Source organism: Artibeus jamaicensis, unplaced genomic scaffold (assembly GCF_021234435.1).
Source record: "Artibeus jamaicensis isolate MK-2021 breed Jamaican fruit bat unplaced genomic scaffold, CSHL_Jam_final contig_387, whole genome shotgun sequence".
NCBI lineage: Eukaryota > Metazoa > Chordata > Mammalia > Chiroptera > Phyllostomidae > Artibeus > Artibeus jamaicensis.
In genome coordinates, this window is record NW_026521812.1 from 19,919,521 (window position 1) to 19,927,091 (window position 7,571).

Consider the following 7,571-nt stretch of genomic DNA (forward strand, 5'->3'; position numbering starts at 1 on the left):
TCAACTCACGTCAGCTGTGCTGCTGAGCATCCAGTGCAGATGTCATTTTGCTGCCTGACTCAGGGACTCAGAGGAGCTGCCCCCAGGGATTAACACATAACATCCACATTGAATCAGTCTGAATTGCTAAAATTACCACATTCCTTTATGGGAACCAAAAGGAGGCAATTTCTTCAAATGAACTGTTGAAAAATTTATCATGAAAACTGAAGAGGAAAATAAAATTTCATTTTCAAAGTATAACTTTTTTTTAAGGCCAGTCTCATCTCACTGGGGAGCTTTATTGCTCCAAAATGAGTTTAAATCACTTAGGGATATTTTAATTTTATTCATGCTTTGGCAAAATTTATGAGCTACAGATCACTTCCTGAAAATAAGACATTTGTGTACAGTCACTGCCAACACTGGGGTAAATTTCACTGTATCAAGCAAAACTGTCCAAGCTCACAATTTTTAAAAAGAAATTATTCCAGATGCTATGGAGGGACTTTTCTCCTTACCCCAGCTCTCTGAGAACAGTAAAAGCGCGGTGTCCACTTGTGGGGGCAATTCTGCAGCGGGAGGCCCTGACTTGGACGTCACCGGTGACCAGCTGCAGATTGCGACCTGCCTGCACTCTCACCACGGTTGACATATGCAAGATGTCGGAACCAACAAGAATTCTTGTGAGTTTATTTGAGCCAAACTGACAATTGCCAAGAAACAAAACCCTAAAGGGTTGAAAAAATGCTCCAGAGAATACCAGTTTTGCACCTTACTTTGTGTATTACTAGCAAAGGAGGAGGCACAAGAAGGGTTACATGAAATTCATTGCTGTTAGATTAGGGAGGCGGGAGAAAGCACAGAGCAGTGGGGGGAAGGGTCTCTGAGATTGGATGAAAAATAAAATGAAGAGGTAAACACTTCTTTCACATTGGTGGTTCCAGGATAGTTAACAATGAACACAATAACAGTTAACAATGAAAGGTTTTGTGTCTCTTCTCTGGTGCAATGACTATACCCTGAGGGGTCTGGAAAAAGGAAATTAGCCTGACCTTCCAAAGGTGTGTTGCCATAGATGCAAAAAGACAATAGACAGGCTCAGTTAAGGTAAAGACTGACCTTTGTCAACAGAGACTCTGGCCTAGTACAGCACTACCCACTGTGACTGTCTTTTAGTTAGGAAGTTTTGGGTTTTTTAAAAAAATATTTTCTCTATTTTTACAGAGGGGAAAGGGAGGGAGAGAAACATTGTTGGGGAAAAGAAACATCCACCGGCTGTCTCTGTAAGGCCCCCAACTGGGGACTTGGCCCCACCAACCCAGGTGTGTGCCCTAACCAGGAATCAGACACACTCAATCAATCCACAGAGCCGTACCAGCCGGGGTAGTTAGGAAATTTTAATTTCAAACCATCCTATGTTCTTACTGTGGGCTTATGAGTTTGTAAGGCCACCATGCAGGCCTCTCCTGAGCTTGTCGGTTTTAGTATATGGCCTCTTTCTGTCCACACCACAAAGCTTTAATGACGCACATTTCTGGACATGAGACCATGTAGACAGTATAGGTGGAGGTCCTGTGATAAATTTAAGGGTATTTCAAGAGACCCCAGAGCAGGACATCAGAAATCAGGACTATTTTAGAAAATCTAGGGCATATGGTCACTGCTGCTGCCCTCAACCAATTTACAGTCTACACCGTGCTGACATGGAAAGAGATAAGTTGAAAGGAATATTAATCCTTGAACATGTAGCAAGCATGGTTAAGAATTTATATCCTCAACCAATTATCTTTTTTTCCCTGTCAGCAATTTGCAAACCTTTGAAGGCTCAGAATTCTAATGGCAGGGGACATCAAAAAGGTCCCACTGGCCCGCATCTCAAGCTACTCATCTTTGCCACATTATGGAACAAAATGAAACACCAAATGCTCTTAACAAGAATTGAACTAGAAATAGGTGTCTGTGTGTTGTGTGCATGGGTGTGTGTTGGGAGATGCCAGAGCTTGAATACAACACGTCCTTATTAAATATCTAAAGCCGATTCCATCCCTGGCTGCCCTTTTCAGGAAGCAACTCTGAGAGGCCAGCCCTTGGACAGCAGAAACCCTGGCACTTCCCTGAGGACAGCCTGAGAGTCTTTCTTGCTACTGGTCCCTGTTCACCCAACTTCGGTCCTTTGGTTAATATAAAAATAAATAACATACAAAAGTATCTTCCAAATCACTGCCAACACTGAGGCAATTGGTCTTCCTACAACTCCTACATTTTGTCTCTTCCCCACCCATCTCAGAAATTAAATAAGACAGGCAGAGGCATAGCAAATTTCAAACTGGCATTTCCATCCTTCCTCCCCTCTTCTCTCACCCCCAACAGTTCTGAGTCTTTGTCCTCTGCCCTAAAAGCATCTTGTTTCCCCCCTCCCACTGTCTTCTGGCGGCCAGAAAGATTGAATGTGAATTAAAAAATAACATATTATGCAAATATACCTTTATTACGACAGCTGACAACACAGTTAGTGTGTGTGTTCATCCTTTAGATTGCTATGCCATTCACAGGGCAGAGAGAGGGTTTGGATGCAGTCTTCATGCTATTTTTCAAATTGTGTATGCTCTGGACAAAAGGCAAAGCTTGCTATTTTCCATTTTTGCAAGTTTATGAGGATTAGGGAGTATTTCTTCCACCCATGATTTAATATTGGCTTTGAAATTTGCCTGGTAACTCCTAACAAGAATTCGTCGATATTATAAAAGCCCTAGTAATCTCTGAAAAGAAAAAACAAAATATACCTAATTAACAGGATTTCTTCCAGGGAATGGCAAGGTACCTTTCCAGGGTCCAGCTCAGCAAAGATAGGAAAAGTGTTCTCATCACTGTGGCCAGTTCAGGCCTTTAAGCACCATTGTCTATCTGCAAGTGTGAGCTTTCTTTCAAGCTCGCATATGAACCCCTGGCATGTTTATAGCCTGGCTGTACTTTCTTGGCCTTCCCTTCCTTTCTCTTTTATAGCCCTAACTCCTCTCTTCCATGAGAACTAAGCTGCGGGATGCTAAAAGGAAATGATTTCATCTGGGTGGAGAGGGAAAAGTTGTAACTTTCATCCCAAATTGTGTGTATCAAATGTGCAGCGCAAGCAAAGCAGCTGCTGAGCAGCAGGCTGTCTCTGTGAGGGGCGGGGCCGGGCTGCCGCAGCCTCCCTGAGGGATGGAGCAGCACAGGGCGGGGAGAGATGGGACCAAGAATTCTCAGCTCCCTTCATCCTGCTCTTCTTTCCCTCTTTATTTTAGCAGGAACATTTCTCTCCAGAGGTCTAAGGTCCTGCTCTGGCTCCCATAACTTATCTCTTGTAAACTTAGAAAGGGATAAAAAACTACTCATCTTCTTCGCGTTGGTCTGTGCAAAATATCTGTTTCTTAGATCGTTGCATAATGTACTGATTCTGAAAACTGATCTAGAAATATAGTCAGAAAATAAGATGCTTTTAAATCTTGGATCTGATTTGATCCACAATGAGAAAAGCACAGTTAATCCTCAGAGGGAAAAAATATTGCAAGGCATGTGCTACTAACTCACTCTTGCTCATGCCATGCTTTGTCCCCAGCATGCTTCACAGAGGAGGGCGTGCAGAACACACCAAAACGGCCAGGGTGTCAGGGTCCCCCGCACACCCACGGTAAATGTCAGTGGGCTTCCAGTGTGCAACAGGGACACGGAGTCAGCCTCTGGGCTCATCAAACCAACCCTCTGGGGAGTGCAGGTTGGAAATAGCTGTGAACTTACTACTTTGAGTACCAATTTTGTGTGTGTGTGTGTTAATCCTTTTTGGATGGAGATTTTTAATGTTTGCATATATCTTTGTCCTCATAAACAGGATGTTTGCATTATTTTAATTGTTTAATGACTAGGGTTTTCATTATAAAAGTTCACCATCTTACTCACCTCTTTCCCTCAGTCAGCTCATTTTTTTTATTCTGTATGGCCCTGTAGAAGCCAGAAGAGGAGACCTGAGATAAGCTTATTTAATGTACTGATTTGAGGTGACTAGGGGCCTTTCAGAAAGCATTGTGACATTATGGTAAGAGCTTTGTCTGTTTTCTTACCCTTGCGCACTTATGTCCTACCATAGAGTCTGACCCATAGTAGGTGCTCAATAAAATAGTTGTTGAATGGAATGTCGCATTTTAAAACATGTTGCAGAAAAACAAATGTAATGTAAAAAAATTCACATTTTTAATGTGCTTGTATATTTGGTTAGTATATATGAGTATGTTTGTATATGCATAGAAAAAATTCTGGAAGAATACTCAGCAAATTAAAGTAGTTGTCTTGGGGAGTAAGACTGGATGGGAAATAAAGGAGAAGTACATCTGGTTTTATTGCAATTACTTCTGTGTTCTTCAATTTTGATAAGCATTCATTTCTGGCTAATTTTCATGTCAATAAAATATATAAAATCACTGGAGAAAAGGGAAGAAGAGTGCAGAACAATGAGTTAGACTTGGCAAGGGTCAAGCCCTTTTCTGAAAGATAATAGTGAATGATGATAAAGTTACACAAAAGAGAAAAAACTAAGGAAACCAACTGTGTGTCTCAGTACAGTAGAGCCAGTGTTGTCCATGCGACTGAGAGCAGAGATGACAGACTGGCATCTGAGAAAGGCAGAGAGGGTTCAGAACATGGACTCAGTTTTAGAGCCAGGGAGACCTTGGAGACCCTGCAGTTCAGCCACTCGCTTTACAAAAGGCTTTGCCAAAGGACACATAGTTTGTAAGTGATGGTGTCAGTCCAGTACAACAGCTCCTAAAAATATGCAAAAATGATTCAAAACAGATGAATAAATGGATTGCTAAGCACTTCTGAGGAACCTGGTAAGGTTAAAAGGAAGGACTTGTGGTATAGAGTCTGCACTAAACCCTGGTATTCCAGTTCAATGCCGGGTACCCTGTGAGCTGGAGCAGAGGAAAGCAGAAATAGGTACTGAATAGGCAAGCTGGTAAGGGAAGGTTGTGAGGAGTCTTGAGAAGCAAAAAAGTGTTTCACAACAATAAATAAATAAACAGAATGAGGGGATGAAACTTGTCAGCTAATGAGAAAAATTCTGAGGTTAGGAAAATGACAGCAAAATGGGAGAATGTTTTATTGATGACTGACAGATTGGCCTTTGGACTGATTGATTCAAATGATTGACAGGCCACTTGCTTGCTCCACTTTCATTCACAGATTGATAACTACGCTAATGTTATGATTAGGGAAGTGGGGGGAGGTGTTGCTCCATGTAAAAGCAGTACCCACCAGCTAAATAAGGCATGAAATAACACCAGTGAATCAAAATGTCTGCTAGTTCCCAGAATCTTTGGGATGAATCCTGACCTACTACTTTGAGCAGGCTTAGCTGCAGTCTCAGCCCTTCATTAAGGCAGTGGCTGGTTAAGGCCAAACATCCTGGCAGTTGTTTCCAGAATAGAGGCTCAGCCACCTGACCAGCCTGTTGAACACCCAGCCTGTTGAACACCCTGCTTGTATTGTGCCTTCTGGCCAGCTCAGCATGACCGCCCCCAGACTGATGTCCTGCCACCATGTCCAGCAGGACAGGAGGTAGACCACAGCATATCATATTGTCTGAAAAGGGATCGGAGGCAACTGTTTAAGTTATTAAAAGGGTTGGGACTGAGAAGACAGAGGGCACAGACAATGTTCTTCTGATCCCTCTGTGATTGCTTTGTGTTTTAATGCTCCCGGCCTTTTGCTTTTTATTTGAAATTTTCTTTTTCTATTATAGTTTATCTACCTGTCTGCATCACATGCAGATCTGAAGGGCTGAGTTTGCCTGTGTTGTGCTTTAGCCACACATGCTACTCAAAGCCACCTAATGGTCTCAGATTCGTTGCTGTTTCATTTGGTTAAATAAGATTTTTCATGAAGACCAAATTCTACTTAGTCTACTTAGCTTTTATATAATAGATTACATAAAATCTGTGAGTAAATAAGGAATCCAAAAACCCAAATTTCATAATAATGATTCAACATGTTCCTCGGCATCTTGCACATAAGCAGATGTTCCTTGTTCTACTCAGTTTAGTCAGGCTCGTTTCTGCGCTTGGCCTTGGGCTTGTGAACTTCACATACATTTTGTCACAGTTTGCCCTTTCGTTTTTACCAATTGTGTTTATACATTTAGTATCTTCACAAAGAGCAAGGATAAAATGATTCACAACTAAGAAAGAAATAGGGGCTAAAGGAAATGAATGGAATTCAACTTTGAACATTATAACTCAATATTTTTTGAATGCCCCTGCAGGTGAACCAAGGGCTGGAATCCACTATCCTTTTCTGCCAGTAGAATCGCAGTTTCTTACTGCAGTGTCCTGTGATGTTTGTCTGGTCTTTTGCCATCTCCAGCACTACCAGATTTGATGACCTACTGTTGTGTAAAGGGCCAGTGAAATGCTGTATAATAGAAGGGTGAATCGAGGACAGGAGACATGGTTCCAAATTCTTTTCCTTTTGTGGTCTCCAGTGGCATTTATTATTTTTTTCTGGGCTATGGTTCAGTATCTGGCAGAGTTCAAAATAATAACTCAATTTCTTTTCCCTTGGTTGCATTTCATTTGTTACATGACAAAGCCACAGGTTTTCCTAAGGCACCTAAAATATCACTTCAGGCACAAATTACCAGACCCTGGACTTAATTATTCCAGCATGCAAGGCCACAGAATAGTCCTCTCGGTGTTGCTTTCTCAACCATCCATCTGCTCCTGGCCGTGGCCAGAACAGTCAGAGCATCTGGGGATCTTTTCTTTCCTAGAACAGGAGAGCCTTGACATTGAATGGGACCCTAGGCTCATCTTGTCTCACTTTTCATTTTATACAAGAAAAGCTGGAAGGCCGGAGAGCTCATGAGGCTAGCTCAAGGTTGTGACTAGCAAGGGGCAGCTCTGGGATAAGAACACCAGGTGTCCTTTTCTCTACCTTGTGCTCTTTCCCAGGCCCTCCATGGAGCTGATGGCCATCACTCATCATAATACCAGGTTAAAAATCACACTAGGCATTTCCCAAAAGATATCCAGCTGTATTAAGCACAGGAATGTCAGAGAGCCCGTCTCTAGTAGCCAGCTGGAAGATAGGCTTATTTCAAGGTCTTTGGTTTATAATCATATTTACCCAGGAGATCTCTTCTCTTAGAATATAAGCCTGAGCCATGACAGTTTAGTTCTTAAACTGTCTGTGCTCAGGTATCCTAGTTAGTAATGAGAGAGAGAAAAGAAGGCTTCTTTTTTATTCAGTTGTTTAATGAATTAAATGTCTCCTTCTATTCCATGCTATTTACCATCCTTCACGCAAATGAACTTTGCACAATGCTTCAGTCAGTCTGCCCTTGCCCTTGCCCTTGCCTAAATATGCATGTGTTTTCCCACTCGTATGCTTATGTCTATTTTGGTCCATTTGCCTGAAATTCCTTCCCCCAGCACTCTCCACCTGTCTTCCCATACCTAATTCCTATACCTGTGTGGAGATCCAGCTCCAATCTATATGCAATACCTTCTTTTCTCTCTGAGCTCAAAGGGATCTTTTCCTGCTTCTGGCCCCAGGAGCAG